At 37.5% G+C, this 17,175-nt stretch overlaps 1 non-coding gene across 1 annotated transcript; it reads left to right on the top strand.

The window, feature by feature from the left end:
* The first annotated feature begins 5,840 nt into the window (after positions 1-5,840).
* LOC141669524 (small nucleolar RNA R71) lies at positions 5,841-5,947 on the top strand. Its single transcript, XR_012553801.1, has one exon. It is a non-coding gene; the product is annotated as a small nucleolar RNA R71 (small nucleolar RNA).
* Positions 5,948-17,175: the final 11,228 nt, after the last annotated feature.

Genomic DNA, 17,175 nt, shown 5'->3' with positions numbered 1-17,175 from the left:
GGTCCACATAGTACTCCTCATTAAGAATTCCCCACAACAACTGTGCTCTCTCAACTGTGACCTTATGTGCATGTGAAGAAGGCAGAATATTAGCACAAAAAAATGCATTCCATGCATGGGCATACCTGTTCATAGCGATCGCCGGGAAGTGACGATACTCATTAGTGCCGGTCTTGAAGGTCCAAACTGTGCCCGGCCTACAGAGAGTAGCACAAATCAAATCTAAATCGAAATCCTCAGCAGTCTTCTCATTCCAGTTCTCCTCCTCGGGCTTCCTCTCTTGCTGCCCAATTACACGGCGAATCGCCGTCGGGTGATAATCAACCGTCAGCCCTCGAACCACAGAAAACCCATTCTTCTCGGCCTTCATATTCGCATAGAACTCGCGAACCACGCTCATCGGCACTGCTTCGGGTGACTTACAAAAAGCTACCACCCCTTCTCTACAATCATAGGTAGCAACTCACCATCCCTCCCCGATGGTAAAAATCCTCTCTCCTTCAGAATCGGCTTCCCCAAAAGCCTAGTGTACTCCTCCTCCGCAGCTCTGTCATTCAACCGAGGCCTCGCAGCAGTACCCCTCGATGAATCAGCAGTAGGGACTGTGCTGCTGCTATCAATAGTTCTTGCTCTCTTAGGTGCCATTGAATCTGAATAAAAGTGTTAAGAACTGTGTTTTTGTGTTTGGGAGAGAGTTTGAGTGTAGAAGGTTTGTGGGAGATATGTAGGATAGGTGTATGTATATATAGGGTGTGGATTAGGTTAAAATTAGATTAGGAGTGGGGTTGAGGGATAAAATCATGGGGTAATGGGAAAAGAAATCGTGGGTTTATGGGCTGTGTTTTATTTTTTTGATTTTCTGATTTTTTTTGTATTTTTATGAACTGTAAAAAAAAATTCTGGCAGCCGACCCCTGAGTGGTCGCTCAGCAGAGCTGAGCGGGCGCTGAGGGGGTTACTGGATTTTTTTTTTCAGTCCAGTTTTTCTGATTTTTTTGTGGTTTTGGATAGGTTATTAACTTCTAAGGGTTCCTGTAACAACAAATCATGGGTTGCCTCCCACGCAACGCTTCTTTTTCGTCATTAGCTTGATGTTGCGTACCTTCTTTAAGTTGACAATAAAATGGCACTAACCACTTCTCGGTTTGCCATGTCTCCATAGTAGTGCTTCAAACGCTGACCATTAACCTTGAATGCTTGGTCCGGATCATTCTCAAAAATTTCCACCGCTCCATGTGAAAACACAGTTTTGACAATAAAAGGTCCAGACCACCTTGATTTCAACTTCCCAGAGAAAAGTCGGAGATGATAGTTGAATAAGAGAACTTGTTGCCCCGACACAAATAACTTAGGATGCAGCTTCCTATCGTGCCACCTCTTCACCTTTTCCTTGTACATTTTGTTATTCTCATACGCTTGAAGTCGGAATTCATCAAGTTCATTAAGCTGAAGCATTCTCTTCTTACCAGCTGCATCTAAATCCAGGTTCAACTTTTTCAATGCCCAGTAGGCCTTATGCTCAAGCTCCGCAGGTAAATGACATCCCTTACCATACACCAGTTGAAACGGGGACATACCAAGTGGAGTTTTGTATGCTGTTCTATAAGCCCAAACAACTTCATCGAGCTTTAAAGACCAATCCTTCCTTGACGGACAAACAACCTTCTCTAGAATGCGCTTGATCTCTCTGTTAGACACTTCCGCTTGACCATTTGTTTGCGGATGATAAGCAGTAGCAACTCAATGATTCACATTATAACGCTGAATCATAGAAGTGAACTTACGGTTGCAGAAATGCGTCCCTTCATCACTTATGATTACCCGAGGTGTTCCAAACCTTGTGAAAATCTGCTTATGAAGAAAATTCAATACTGCCTTTGTATCATTTGTCGGTAGAGCTTTGACTTCTACCCATTTTGAGACATAATCGACTGCCAGCAAGATGTACTGATTATTGCAGGACGAGACAAAAGGCCCCATGAAATCGATTCCCCAAACATCAAAGACCTCGACTTCAAGCATCACATTTAACGGCATCTCATCCTTTCTCGTCAAATTTCCCACTCTTTGGCAACGATCACACCTTAAAACAAACTGATGAGCATCCTTAAACAAAGTATGCCAGAAAAAACCTGCTTGGAGAATACGAGCTGCCGTCTTCTCACCGCCATAGTGTCCACCATAAACTGTGGAGTGACAGTCTCATAATATCCCCTCCGTCTCACAGAATGGGATACATCTCCTGATGATCTGGTCAGCTCCCTGTCTAAACAAATATAATTCAATCCCATATATACCACTTCAACTCATGCAGAAACTTCTTCTTTTGAGCTGAGGTCAAATTAGGAGGCATTATATTGATGACAAGATAGTTTACAATATCTGCAAACCATGGCTCTTCCTCCTGAACTGCGAACAACTGCTCATCCGGAAAAGATTCGTTGATTAATGTTTTATCTTGTGAAGTAGACTCGGGATTCTCCAACCTAGAGAGATGGTCAGCTACTTGATTCTCAGTACCTTTTCGATCCTTGATCTCTAACTCAAATTCCTGAAGTAAGAGCACCCAACGAATAAGTCTCGGCTTCGAATCCTTCTTGGAAACCAAATAGCGAATGGCCGCATGATCAGTAAATACTGTCACTTTTGTCCCAAGGAGATAAGATTGAAATTTCTCGAAACCAAAGACTATAGCCAAGAACTCCTTCTCAGTGGTGGTGTAGTTCATTTGGGCCCCATTTAAGGTCTTACTAGCATAGTAGACCACATGAAAGAAATTATTCTTACGCTGCCCAAGAACTGCACCTACCGCATAATCACTCGCATCACACATCATCTCAAACGGCTCTGTCCAATCCGGTGCTGTAATTACTGGTGCCGTGATTAAACTCTTTTTGAGAGTCTCGAATGCTGTCAAACATTCATCATCAAATTTGAAAGGCACATCTTTCTCAAGCAAGTTGCACAATGGCTTAGATATCTTTAAAAAGTTCTTGATGAATCGCCGATAAAAACCCGCATGACCAAGAAAACTATAGATTCCTTTCACAGAAATAGGTGGTGGAAGATTTTCAATGACTCCCACCTTGGCCTTATCCACCTCAAGACCCTTGCTAGAGACATTATGCCTGAGAATAATGCCTTCACGCATCATAAAGTGACATTTCTCCCAATTGAGCACCAAATTCGTTTCCACACACCTTTTGAGCATGGCACAAAGATTATTCAAACATTCATCATACGAATGTCCAAAGACGGAGAAGTCGTCCATGAACACCTCGACATTATTCCCAATCATGTCAGAGAATATAGCCATCATACATCTCTGAAAAGTGGCCGGTGCGCCACATAACCCAAACGAAACTCTGCGAAAAGCAAACGTGCCAAATGGACAAGTGAATGTAGTTTTTTCCTGATCCTCTGGCGCAATACAAATCTGATTATACCCAGAATATCCATCCAGAAGACAATAATACTCATGACTAGCCAACCTGTCATGCATCTGATCAATGAATGGAAGAGGGAAGTGATCCTTCCTCGTGGCTTTGTTCAACTTTCGGTAATCCATGCATACTCTCCATCCCATAACTGTACGAGTGGGGATGAGCTCGTTCTTCTCATTTGCTACCACAGTAATAACTCCTTTCTTAGGCACACATTGCACGGAGCTCACCCAAAAACTATCAGAAATAGGATAAATGATGCCTGCATCTAGCCATTTCAGAATTTCTTTCTTCACCACCACTTTCATGATAGGATTAAGTCTGCGCTGCTGCTCAACAGTTGGCTTACTACCCTCTTCTAGCAGAATCTTATGCATACAATATGAAGGGCTGATCCCATTGATATCTGCTATGGTCCATCCAATAGCTGATTTGAATTCTCTCAAAATCCTTTAGAGCTTGTCTTCCTCACTACCTGAAAGGTCAGATGCAATAATAACAGGTAAAGTAGATGCATCACCTAAAAAAGCATACCTCAAGTGTTCAGGTAATGGCTTGAGCTCCAAGGTAGGTGCTTCCTCAATTGATGGTTTGAGCTTTCCTTCAGCATTCTTGAGGTCAGAAGTACCAAGAGATTCAAACGGCATGTCCAACTTTCGCTTCCATGGAGAAGCATTAAGATATTGTAATTGCTCGTTACCATCTTCATCATCACTGTCAAAATCCCCCACTAAGGCCTTTTCCAATGCATCAGACATTAGCATATGATCGAGTTCTGAAGTAACCGCAAAATCAATCACATCCACTTTTAAGCACTCCTCATCTTTTGTAGGGAATTTCATTACCTTGAACACATTGAAGGTCACATCCTGATCCTGCACCCGCATAGTAAGTTCACCTTTCTGCACATCTATCAAGGTACGGCCTGTAGCCAAGAAAGGTCTTCCCAAGATTATGGGAATCTTCTTATCTTCCTTAAAATCCAGAATAACAAAATCTGCAGGAAAGAAGAGCTTATCCACCTTGACTAGCACATCCTCCACTATGCCCCTTGGGTAAGTAATAGAACGATCAGCCAATTGTAGAGACATGTAGGTGGGTTTTGGATCAGGCAAATCCAAATTTTTGAAGATCGACAATGACATCAGATTGATGCTTGCTCCCATCACCAAGGCACTTGTCAAACGACAACTTGCCAATGGTGCAAGGAATGGTGAAGCTAACTGGATCTTTAAGCATTGGAGGTAACTTTTGCTACAGAACAGCGCTGCATTCTTCCGTTAGAGCAACGGTCTCAAGGTCATCCAGTTTTACCTTCCTTGAAAGAATACTTTTCATAAACTTCGCATAGCTAGGCATTTGCTCCAGAGCCTCGGCGAAAGGTATATTGATGTGAAGTTTCTTGAACACCTCCAGAAACTTACCGAACTGTTTATCCAGCTTTTGTTACTACAATCTCTTAGGGAAAGGTGGTGGATGATAGAGCTGTTTCTCCCCTGTATTACCCTCAGGCAGAGTGTGTTCAACAGTAGTCTTCCTTGGTTCCTCCGCTTTCTCCTTTTGCTTAGTTTCTTCATCTCTAACTTCAGTTTCTTCTTCTTTTGCCATTTCAGCATCAACAATTTTCCCAGACCTTAAGGTAATAGCCTTGACTTGTTCTTTAGCTTCCTTCCTGCCTGGTACTTCCTTGTCACTAGGAAGTGTGCCAGGTTGACGATTGAGCACTGCATTGGCTATTTGACCGATTTGATTTTCCAAGGTCTTGATAGACACTGCCTGACTCTTGCATAACAGCTTAAGTTCCTCAAAATCAGCACTAGTAGGTGCAGCTGCACTTCCCTGTTGAGGATATGATTGCCTTTGAGCATACTGCTGTGGTTGCTGGAATCCAGGTGGATTAAACTATTTACTCACACCTTGCTGATATGGTGGCTGAATATCATTCTGATTATTACCCCAGCTGAAATTTGGATGCTTTCTGTTGTTAGGATGATAAGTAGCTGGCACAGGCTGCTGTTGTCGCTGATAATTATTCACATACTGAACAAATTCGTTGACAAGAGAACACTGATACTTAGCATGAGAACCTGCACAAAGCTCACAGACCATAGCTATTTGATTAACTCCATATGTAGCTAGAGAATCAACCTTCATCGACAGCGCTTGGAGCTGCGCTGCAATAGCGGTGGCTGTATCGACTTCCAGAATACCTGCTACCTTCCCAGGCATCATCCTCTGAGTTGGGTTTTGATGCTCATTTGCAGCCATAGTCTCGATAAGATTATAAGCCTCAGTATAGCTTTTGGCCCATAAGGCGCCTCCAGCTGCTGCATCGAGCATGGGCCGAGATTGGGCCCCCAAACCATTATAGAAACCAGTGATCACCATCCAATTGGGCATTCCATGATGTGGACACTTTCTCAACATTTCCTTGTAGCGTTCCCAAGCTTCGCACATAGATTCTGTAGGTTGCTGCGCAAACTGAGTAAGAGCACTCCTTATAGCAGCAGTCTTTACCATCGGATAAAACTTCACCAGAAACGTTTGTGCAAGATCTTGCCAAGTAGTGATGGACCCAGCTGGTTCGGAATGTAACCAGTCCTTAGCTTTGTCCCTCAGTGAGAATGGGAAAAGCCTCAGCTTGATAGCCTCATCAGTCACGCCATTATACTTGAAAGTGCTGCAGATCTCGACAAAATTCCTTATGTGCATGTTGGGATCTTCAGTCGCAGCTCCTTCAAAAAAAACAGAATTCTGCACCATCTGAATAGTGCCCGGCTTGATTTCAAAGATGTTAGCTTGAATAGCCAGATGAAGAATGCTTGACTGAATATCATCAATTTTAGGTCGAGAAAAGTCCATAAGAGCTGGATCAGCCTGAACAATACGATCACCCATGATTATTGGTTCTTTCTGCTCAGTTCCTGAATCCGAATCTTCAAAATCTATCTTATCCGGAATATCAAGAACTTCGTCTGTCTCCTCAGCTGTATCTAAAGTCCTCTTGTGAGTATGAGAACGAGTTTGCATAAACGCTCGCTAAAGTACCTGAAACACAACCAGAAATAATAAGTAACAAATACGTCCTAATCACTGAGTCCTAACGACCAATGATGGTAAGTACATAAACTAAACAAATACGCCGAGTCCCCGACAGCGGCGCCAAAAACTTGTTAGGGCGAAAACACGCGCTAATAATACACGCAAGTATACGCGTTCGCAAGTAATATAGAATACTTTCTAGTTCGTTCCCACAGAGACTCAGACTAATTATTGTTTAATTAAACTCACTCACCAATATATGATTACTTCTCAATGTTAAGACACTAACACTTAGAATTGTTGACTAAATATTAACTACAATTAACTACTTAATTAATCACTTAATTAACACTTCAAATTAACAATATCAAAATACTCATGAGATCACAACTTCATTACTACTTACTCCAATAGTTATTGTTATTACCCTTAGCATGCAACAGTGATGATATTAATCGAATAACACGAAACTGATAAAAGCCAACTTTCATTGTACTAATACCATTCTACCAAGCATCCACAATTAAGATAGAAGTTGAATAAATATCAATTATGTTGAGTTCCTATATGTCTACAGAAATTTACAACATAACGATTTAAGCACAAGTTATTCCTTTTGATTATACAGGGCGAATAAAACTGTTAGAGTTACCCACTAATCATGCACATCATACATGAACCTATGCTAGCATGGCAAGTTCTAAATCTCAAGATCCACCGTCGCTTCACAAGAGATTAACACCCTATCTTATATGTTCGCGACGCACATAAGACGAATACGCACAACCAATATTAGATATCATACAATCATCACACACTAAGGTATTAAACAATTAACTAAAAAATTCCATAGTAAATCCGTTACGACCCCATGATCACGATTAGCCCATAATAGCACTTATCGTCATCATGGGTTCATATGAAAACATGATAAACAAAAATAAAAGAATAATAACTAAACTAATTATATTAAACCAGAGTACGTCACAAGAGTAATTAGGTTCAAAGTAAGAAAACTAGCATCCAATGTTACAACGAAACAAAGAATCACAAGAAAATATGCTTCCTCTTCGTTGCTGTGTGCTAAAACGATCTTCTTCCTTATCTCCTTCACTCCTTGCTTAATACCACCATCCAACCTTGTGAAAACGTCTCCAAATCTACTTATATAATAGTCCCATAAAACTCAGATTACATAGAAGTTGGAAGCCAAATAGAAGTAGAAGTCTTAAAATAATTATTTAATTTCCCGACCCTGCGCGGCCGCTCAGCATAGCTGAGCGGGCGCTCAGCTTTCTGCGCGGCCGCTCAGCATAGCTGAGCGGGCGCTCAGGACCCTAATAGAAAATTCCTGAGTTTGCTCCGTTTCTTCGATGTAATCTGCCCCTTTCTTTCCTCTCGCAATGGTGAACACATGCCAAGGCTTATTCTTGATGATTACTCCTCCGAAATACAACTAATACCCTAAAATGCATAAACACTAGAAAAACGCATCAAATACACAAAATACTTGATTTCAAGGCACCAATTTAAGCTATTTTAAGACGTTCTAAGTGGTATAAAATGCCACTTATCAGTAGTAATTTCAAATAGAATTGCAACTTTCCAACATGCTCCTCCATACATACTCTACAATTACTTAGCAAATAATCTTGCACAAGTCTTTGGTAATAGACCAACATATAACATTATTATTATATCACTACACATATAAAAGAATATGTTTGTGCCTAATGATAAGAGAGTTATTAATATGATGACTCTACTAGTTCATATTAAACTATAACTTCTGTTAGAGTTCCATACCATGTCCTTGACAATTTATTGAGTAAGATACCATTTCATACCATCCTGAAGTTAGCTTGTGAAGAAGAGATAGACATGGTTCAATAGATCTACAACTGCAAAGTCCATGAACTGTTGTGCATTGACTTCCTCCTTTGACTCACCAACCAGGAGTACACTTGTACACATCTACTATAGTCCAATTCCAAGTGTGAATGTGCATCAGGTGCCTAATATGTCGTAATATCCTCAAGTCTCGTCACTGGTGCTTTTTGTTAGATACTGATGGCCTTGTCCCTCGTAACAATGCCATTGTCATCCAGTTTTTGACTTCTGGTTTTCCTTGTACCAATTACAAAATTGTGATTTGGTTTGGATACCAGCTTCCCTTCAATCTTCTTGCTGACTGATTGAGTTCATCTTGCTTTGCAATCACCCAATCAATCCAGATCTATCAGAGCTTCTGTAAGTTTCTTGCCTATTAATGAAAGATTTTCATTTAAAAAGTTGGTCAAAATGTATTTGGATGATATCGTGATGCGTCAAGGAGTTCCAGTGACTATCGTGTCCGATAGAGATCCGAGATTTAACTCGAGGTTTTGGCGACACTTTCATGATAATTTGGGAACTATGCTGAAAATGAGCATGGCGTATCATCCGCAAACTGACGGACAAAATGAAAGAACAATTCAAATAATCGAGGATATGTTGAGAACCTGTGCATTGGATTTCCAAGGAAATTGGGACGATTATTTGCCATTAATTAAGTTTTCCTACAATAACAGTTATCATGCGAGTATTGGCATGCTGCCTTATGAAGCATTGTATGGAAGAAAATGCAGATCCCCTACATATTGGGACGAGGTTGGTGAGAGCAAACTAATTGGCCCAGAGCTAGTTTAACAAACGAAAGAGAAAGTGGAAGTGATTCGTAAAAGGTTAATTGCTACTCAAGATCGACAAAAGAAATACGCAGATCAAGATCGGAAAGATATGCAATTTGAGCCCGGAGACAAAGTGTTGTTAAAGATATCTTTGTGGAAAGGATTATCCAGATTCGGGAAGAAAGGAAAGATGAGTCCCTGAAATATTGGACCATTCAAAGTACTTAAACAAGTCAGGAAAATGGCTTATGAGTTAGCGTTACCTCCAAAGATACAGCATCTTCATAGCGTGTTTCACGTTTCTCTTCTAAAGAAATAGAATACTGATGCAAGCCATGTGATCGAATTAGAACCAGTGGAAATTCAGCAAGTTTTGTCTTATGTGTAACAACAGTGCGAATCTTTGATCATAAAGAAAAAGTGCTTAGAAATAAAGTTGTACCTTTAGTTAGAGTATTGTGGAGAAATCCTAAAGTAGAAGAGTCAACTTGAGAATTAGAGATTGAAATGCAAGAGAAGTATCCCCATCTATTTGCTTAGACTAGATTCTGGGGACATAATCCTTTTAGGAGGGTAGATTGTAGCGACTGAAAATTTCGTAACATGATTAAGTGAATAAAGTATAATTCTGTGTTGTAATTATAAATTATGTGAATGAATAAAGGGTTAAATGATTTTGTTGGTTAATTGTTTTTATTGTATATTAGTAACTGGGAACGTAAGATGACCCGTTCCAGTTTGATGAGTCAGCTTAGGGGATAAGCTGTGTTGTCGAGCCGTCAGGTTGAACGGAACCCGTCTTAAAAAGAGATTATGGTATTTAAATATGAACTATGGGTTATTGTGTGAAATAAGAATGTTTAAGTAAATGTTATAATCCAGTTATGGTGTCAGTTGGTATAAAAGGTTTGATTTTGAAGCGTGTTCGAAAACGCTCAGCGTTGGGCCGTTAGTCAGGACGCGACCCATTACGCGAAGATTGAATATTAGTAAAAAGGAAAATTTTATGATTAAGAATATTTCATGACGAGACGTGATATGTGAATTTATTTTATTGATTGTTAAGGTGCATGATTATGTGATTATATGCTTGTATGATATAATTTGGAAATTTAGGAAATAAGAAATGCATTATTTGCTATTTATATAGGTTAAAAATGCATTTTCTATTCTTTAAGAAAATGTTTTTTCAAAATTATTTTTATTTGGTAAATTTTGAATTTGGTTTTATTAAATTCCTAAAATTCTAAGCTATTTTATGATGTCACTCTTGTAATTTATAGATTTACGGTTTTATTTAAATAATGTATTATTTGTACTTAGTTAGATTAATAATTATTAGATTACATAATTGCCCTTGCATGCATTTCCACTCACAATGTAAGAGAAGGATAGTTGTGTCATTTCCTACCCCACTATCTCATTTCGACTTAACCAAATTACCATATCATCCTTGCATGCATTTTGTGCTAGTTGTGAGAGAAGGATATATTGGTAAATTCCCATTTCCACTAACTTGTGAGAACAAAATATGAGACAAGTGCCTGTCATTTCCATCATCACTTCATTCATTTCATTTCTTCCCTCTCTCCCCTTTCTCCTTCTTCACTCCCGAACTCTCTCATCTCTTTTTCTTTTTTTTTTCTCTCTCTCTCTCTCCCCCCCTCTCTCTCGGTACCACCTCTCTCTCTCCTTTGGTTTTTTTGAATTCCTCCATAAAACCTCACTCTTATTCTTTATATAAGCTCCAAATGATATATATGTGTATGCTTGCATGCGAGTGTGTGTGTATGTTTGGGCTTGGTTATGAGCCGAGAGCCGAGTTCTTGTTTCTTTTTGAATGTTCAACTTGAGATTGTGTAAATTCTTTGATGATTATGTTTTGCATGTATATGCTGCTGTGTTTTTGGATTGAAATCGGAGGTTTTAAGGCTGGAAACCCCTGAATGGGGGCACCACCGTGAAGCCACCGCCATCGGTGATGAACTCTGGTGAACCGATGATGAGTTATGATGTGTAAACTAAACTCTAGAATGCATAAACTTGATTTTCTGTGGTTGTATGTGACGTTTTGTTTAAAACCGAATGGGTTTTTGATTTTAAAAAAAATTAAGTTTATTTTTGTTGATTAAAATGATTGTGGGGAATTGTTTTTAGAAAGTATTAAGTAATTAGATTAATTGATGGTTTGAAGAATCGAATTGATGCTTGCATGTGATGTTTCTTGGTAAATCCAAATATAATGAGTTGAATTTTTAAGAAATTAAGTTGAACTATGTGCTAAGATAGATAATCAATCATGCTTGGGTCCTAATTATGTGTTTAAATGGATTATGGAGATGAATTGGAGTTAGTTTTGGATAAAATATTGAATGCATGTCAAGTTATGATGTTGCATGTAGCAAATTAGGCTTAAAATGGTTAAACGATAAGTTGTCGTGAATTAGTATGTAAAAGATAGGTATTGAGTCAGATTTAGTTAAAAGAACAAGGGTTTAAAAGGGTTTCTTGTCGATATTTGATTTATTGTTTGTGTTTTGTGAAAAAGCCGAGAGGATCATGGTTTTAAAATGGATTGATTCAAGTTATTTGGTTGATTTAATTCTAGGGTCTAGTTAATGAAAGAGATGTGTCCTAAGTCCAATCATGTATGATAATTTAGGAATAACTTCTATGTAATCTGTTTTGATTTCATTGATATTAATAAAAGACTTGTTTTGGTTTTATTGCGGGCTTTATCTATTTAAGTGTTTAAATAAGATATACCATAGTTTAGAGTAAATCTTTTTATGGATTATGATGAGATCATAATAATGAGACCTAAAAGATGATAACTCTAACCTTAAATATTTCCTGGTCGTAGGATTACTAATTGGTAATTAGTAATCCGCAAAGATCGGTACATACTATGCTTGCTTCATTATGAAGGATATTTGTTCTCATAGACATTTGTGTGGTGACACTATAGCTAGTATGTAGGTGCTTTTTATAGAATAAGTTCACTGAACATGACTCACACAACTGAACAACTGATGGAGTTCACTCACGTGTCAGCAGTTGTTCACATAGTGATAGTTGTACAAGTATCCTTAGACTTGAGGTCATCATAGTCATCTTGTGTACACTGAACTATGCTTTGGTTTAGTTCTTAATCTCCAGGGACAATTATAAGGGCTCTACTGGGTATAGGAATTTGTACACGAAGATAGTGTATGATCAATAAAGGATCTACCCCTTCCAGTGAAGGAAGAGAATGTTTAATGCTGATCCACTTATGCTAGTTCAGGAATCTCTGACCAGAGTGAATGAAATTAGAAAGGAGCTTCTAATTTACATTAAATAGAACTAAGCATAGTGAATGGGAAAGCAAATGATTAAATAAGATAGGCTTGACACAAGTTCCATGCCTTCTATTTAATCGTGACATTGCAGGGTAGAAGGAATTGATTGTACGGTAACTACTCACTGAATAGGTTCTTGGTATTCTAAGCAGTGAATTCGTATTATCCGGATAGTCATGATATGCTGAGAAGTATCCCTCACGATGTAGAATAAATATGATTAATTCATTAATCATATTTAATGAATTAGAAAATTTATATAAATAATGATAAAATAGTTTTATTATTATTTATTTCTACTACCGGCTTAATATTGAACCTACAGGGTCACACCATAAAAGAGAATGATTTAATGGTGGAGGAATTAATTAATAATGACTGATAATTATTTATTTATGAAATAATGGTTGATGAATTATTTAATAATTGATTAAATAAGATTTAATTAATTATAAATTATTTAAGAAAATGTTCTTAATATTATTAATTAAGAATTTAATTTTTGGAAATTAAATCAAGTGGGAGAATTATTTCTAAAGAGTTTAGAAAAAGGATTAATAATTAAAAGGTGTTTTAATTATTAGTGAGAATAATAAAGGGTTAATAATAATAATATTTTATGGAAAATTTTCAACTAAAAATTTTGCCTATAAATATACTATTATAAACCCTATTTGCCTCAACTAAAATAATTAACCCTAATTCTAAAGTAGAACAAGAGGGAGGCAACTAATTCTCTCAACCTCTTCCTCCTCCATCACATTGTTTTTTTGGTGGATACCGGTGGAGTGCTTCACACTTGAGGAGCAGCTGCTAAGGATCTCCGTTCATCATTTTTGGATCACCATTAAGGACCTCCATCTTTCCATTAACATAAAGCTTCTTAAGGTAAACATACTAAACTACGAATTAAATATTATTTTTCGCATGGATCCTGCGGAGGGTTTCGGTTTTTTTAAGATTTAAATTTACGTTTTCGCTGCGTTTATGTGCTAAAAACCCTTCAATGGCATCAGAGCTACTTGCGAAAAGTTTTTAATTCGTTTATGTGTTTAACAGTTTTCGATATATGAGCATGTACGTGATTCGCCATGATTTGATGTTGGTATAATATGCTTATATATGTATGGTTTTGAATATATGATATTCATGTGAGTTGTATAATCATAAGATGATTATGTAATCTGTATATATACTGATATATGCATGATTTATGTTTGTTCTAATTATGAGAATCATATTAGATATGGATTCTGAATTGGCTGCAGCAGATTTAATGAAATTTGGGTCTGGTGTCCGATTTACGCAAACGAATATCTTATTCCATAGGTAAACGAGCATCTGAACAAAACCGGTAGCTAAAGCTATCAACGACTCGTCTATAAGGCGTTTTATGTCGTTTACTGCCCGTAAACAGTGATTCTTGTTTTTCTGATTTGATTCTGATTTTTCTGATTTTTGTCATATTTTTTTTTATGATTAGATCATGGATAAAATGATATGTTAAGATCAGATTATGTGTTTTAACATGCTTTTATGTGTTGTATGAGCATGGTGGATGGTTATGGCCTTTCGACCTTAGTGTAATGGTTTTGGTTTTGGTTTTAGATACAGCTTGCATGTCGTAAATCTTTGTAATCATAAATCTCGAATGTAACTCGAGTTATTCTTGTAAGTTCATTAGATTAGTTTTACTCTCAATCTATGTAATGTAATTGAAGACTCAAGAAGGCTATCCAATGGAGGTGATACAAAGAAGAAGACGAGGCATACAAGAAGTCTAAACAAAGAAGAAGACTTATGTAATAAGTAGTTGTATTTATTTCCATCACCATATTAGATTGACCTTGATCTTTATCATGAACTTGATCATGATCACATAGGATGGGGCCATAACCAAACACATTTACTTTATTGCGCTTTACATTTACTTGTTATTTAATTTTATATATGAGATATATGCCTATGTTTACCATGCGATGATAGATTTAGATGAACTTAAATCATATAAGGCGTGCTCTAGAAAATCTAGAATAGGAATCGTTTCTTGCCTTAACAATAATATTATGAATACAATCATGAGATTCTTGTGTTTACGAAACACGTAATTAAATATGAATTTTCAATATTGAGAGAAAGGATGATTCTGTCAAAAGCAGATTTCTATCTATAAGAAAGGGGTATTAAGTGACGCCTCTTGACAATGCTCCCCCCGATCTGGGAATCATCTGATTATCGATTATTGATTTGAAATATTTAGTTTCAAAGGAAGAATCTCTTTATAATATGATTATGATTGTAACATAATATAATCCCTCTAAAATTAAATAATATCAAGTAGTAATTGGCCAATGACACAACGGGCTTGTGTCGGTCAAAGCCTTCCAACATGGTAGAAAGTAGTTCTTATTTTTAAATCATTGTCGTTTCGTGCTACAGCCGAGGGCTTTGATTTCAAAATAAGAAATACTTGTCTATTACATAAAGATGTGTACATTGAATTAGAATCTAAAGGTCGTTACGTGCTACAGCCGTGGGCCGTTGGAGACTGATTCAATTGTACGAAATGTTGGGTTAGACTTGACTTAGAATATTGAGTTTGTCGTGCTACAGCCGTGACTCAATTATTCAAGAGGCTAAAGTTATATTAGGGAATAACATAAGATGTAATTGACAAGAGTTGTCTGCCTATTGAACATCACATGACGTTTCGTGCTACAGCCGAGGTTGTGTGATGAAATGTAGGATCCCTATTCCCACTAGCATTATGAATGCTTAATTTTTACTTAGGGGTTGTATAAATTAGATAAACTAGTGGGAGCCACTTATGAATAAAGACCCGATTCATATAGTGTTTTGAAATGAAATTGAATATTTGCTAAGTGTTGTTATGTGTTTATCATTTACAGATTTACTATATTCGTCATGTCTTCTGAACTATCACTCTGAAGCATACTAGATGCTCACAAGTTGACTGGTCCTAATTTAGCTGTTTGTTTTCACTGTAACAAGTTGGGGCACTAGAAGAGGAACTGCAAGGTTTACCTTGCAGAATTGAAGAAGAAGAAGGGTAGTAAGACTACCGCTTCTGATTCAGGCATGTTCATGATCGAAGTTAATATGTCACTAGGTCAAAATTTTACTTGGGTATTAGATACCGCCTGTGGTTCTCATATTTGCAATTCGTTGCAAGGACTAAAGGGAAGTAAGACTCTTGAAAAAGATGAGGTGATTCTACGTATGGGCAATGACGCAAGGGTTGTGGCCATATCTGTAAGATCATTTAGTTTACATATGCCTACGGGCAAGACTATTATTCTGAATAATTGTTATTACATTCCCTCTATTGTGAGGAATATTGTTTCTATCCCTATGTTGGATTTGGATGGTTTTTCATTTATTATTAAGAATAATGAATGTTCTATCCTTAGAGATAATGTTCTTTATTGACGTGGTATTATAAATAATGGTCTGTATGTATGTGACATAGAGCATGATTTACTTCAGATTGAACAAACTAATAAAAGAAAACGAGATGATGAAAATCTGACCTATTTATGGCACTGTAGGCTAGGTCATATTAGTGAAAATAGACTGCGGACATTGCATAAGGAAGGGTTACTTGACCCCTTTGATTTTGAATCATATCCTACATGCGAGTCTTGTCTATTGGGTAAAATGACCAAATCTCCATTTAGTGGACATGGAGAGAGGGCTGCAAATTTGCTAGGATTGGTACACACAGATGTATGTGGACCAATGTCTACGCAAGACATGGGTGGATTTTCGTACTTCATTACTTTCATAGATGATCGATCTAGATTCAGATATGTGTATTTGATGAAACACTAGTCTGAAGCCTTTGAAAAGTTCAAAGAATATAAGTATGAAGTGGAGAAACAAACCAAACATAGTATTATAACTCTTCGATCAGATCGAGGTGGTGAATACTTGAATGGAGAGTTTCTAGCTTATCTCAAAGAAAATGGTATAGTCTCCCAGTGGACTCCTCCATATACTCCACAGTTGAATTGGGTATCTGAAAGGAAAAATCGAACTTTGTTAGACAAGGTTCGGTCCATGATGAGCTATGCGAATCTTCCAGTATTCCTATGAGGTTATGCATTGGAAACCTCAGCATATTTACTGAATAAGGTTCCTTCCAAATCTGTTCCTCAAACACCATATGAGATATGGAAAGAAAGGAAACCGAGTTTTAAACACGTTAAGATTTGGGGATGTCCAGCTTATGTCAAGAAATTTGACCCAGATAAGCTGGAATCTCGATCTGTAAAATGTAATTTTGTGGATTATGATGAGATCATAATAATGAGACCTAAAAGATGATAACTCTAAACTTAAATATTTCCTGGTCGTATGATTACTAACTGGTAATTAGTAATCCACAAAGATCGGTACATACTATGCTTGCTTCATTATGAAGGATGTCTGTTCTCATAGACATTTGTGTGGTGACACTATAGCTAGTATGTAGGTGCTTATTATAGAATAAGTTCACTGAACATGACTCACACAGCTGAACAACTGATGGAGTTCACTCACGTGTCAGCAGTTGTTCACATAGTGATAGTTGTACAAGTATCCTTAGACTTGAGGTCATCATAGTCATCTTGTGTACACTGAACTATACTTTGGTTTAGTTCTTAGTCTCAAGGGACAA

The sequence above is a fragment of the Apium graveolens genome, chromosome 6 (assembly GCF_009905375.1).
Source record: "Apium graveolens cultivar Ventura chromosome 6, ASM990537v1, whole genome shotgun sequence".
Classification (NCBI taxonomy): Eukaryota; Viridiplantae; Streptophyta; class Magnoliopsida; order Apiales; family Apiaceae; genus Apium; species Apium graveolens.
Note: the sequence above shows the minus strand (reverse complement) of the source record. Positions and strands in the feature narration are given on the sequence as shown.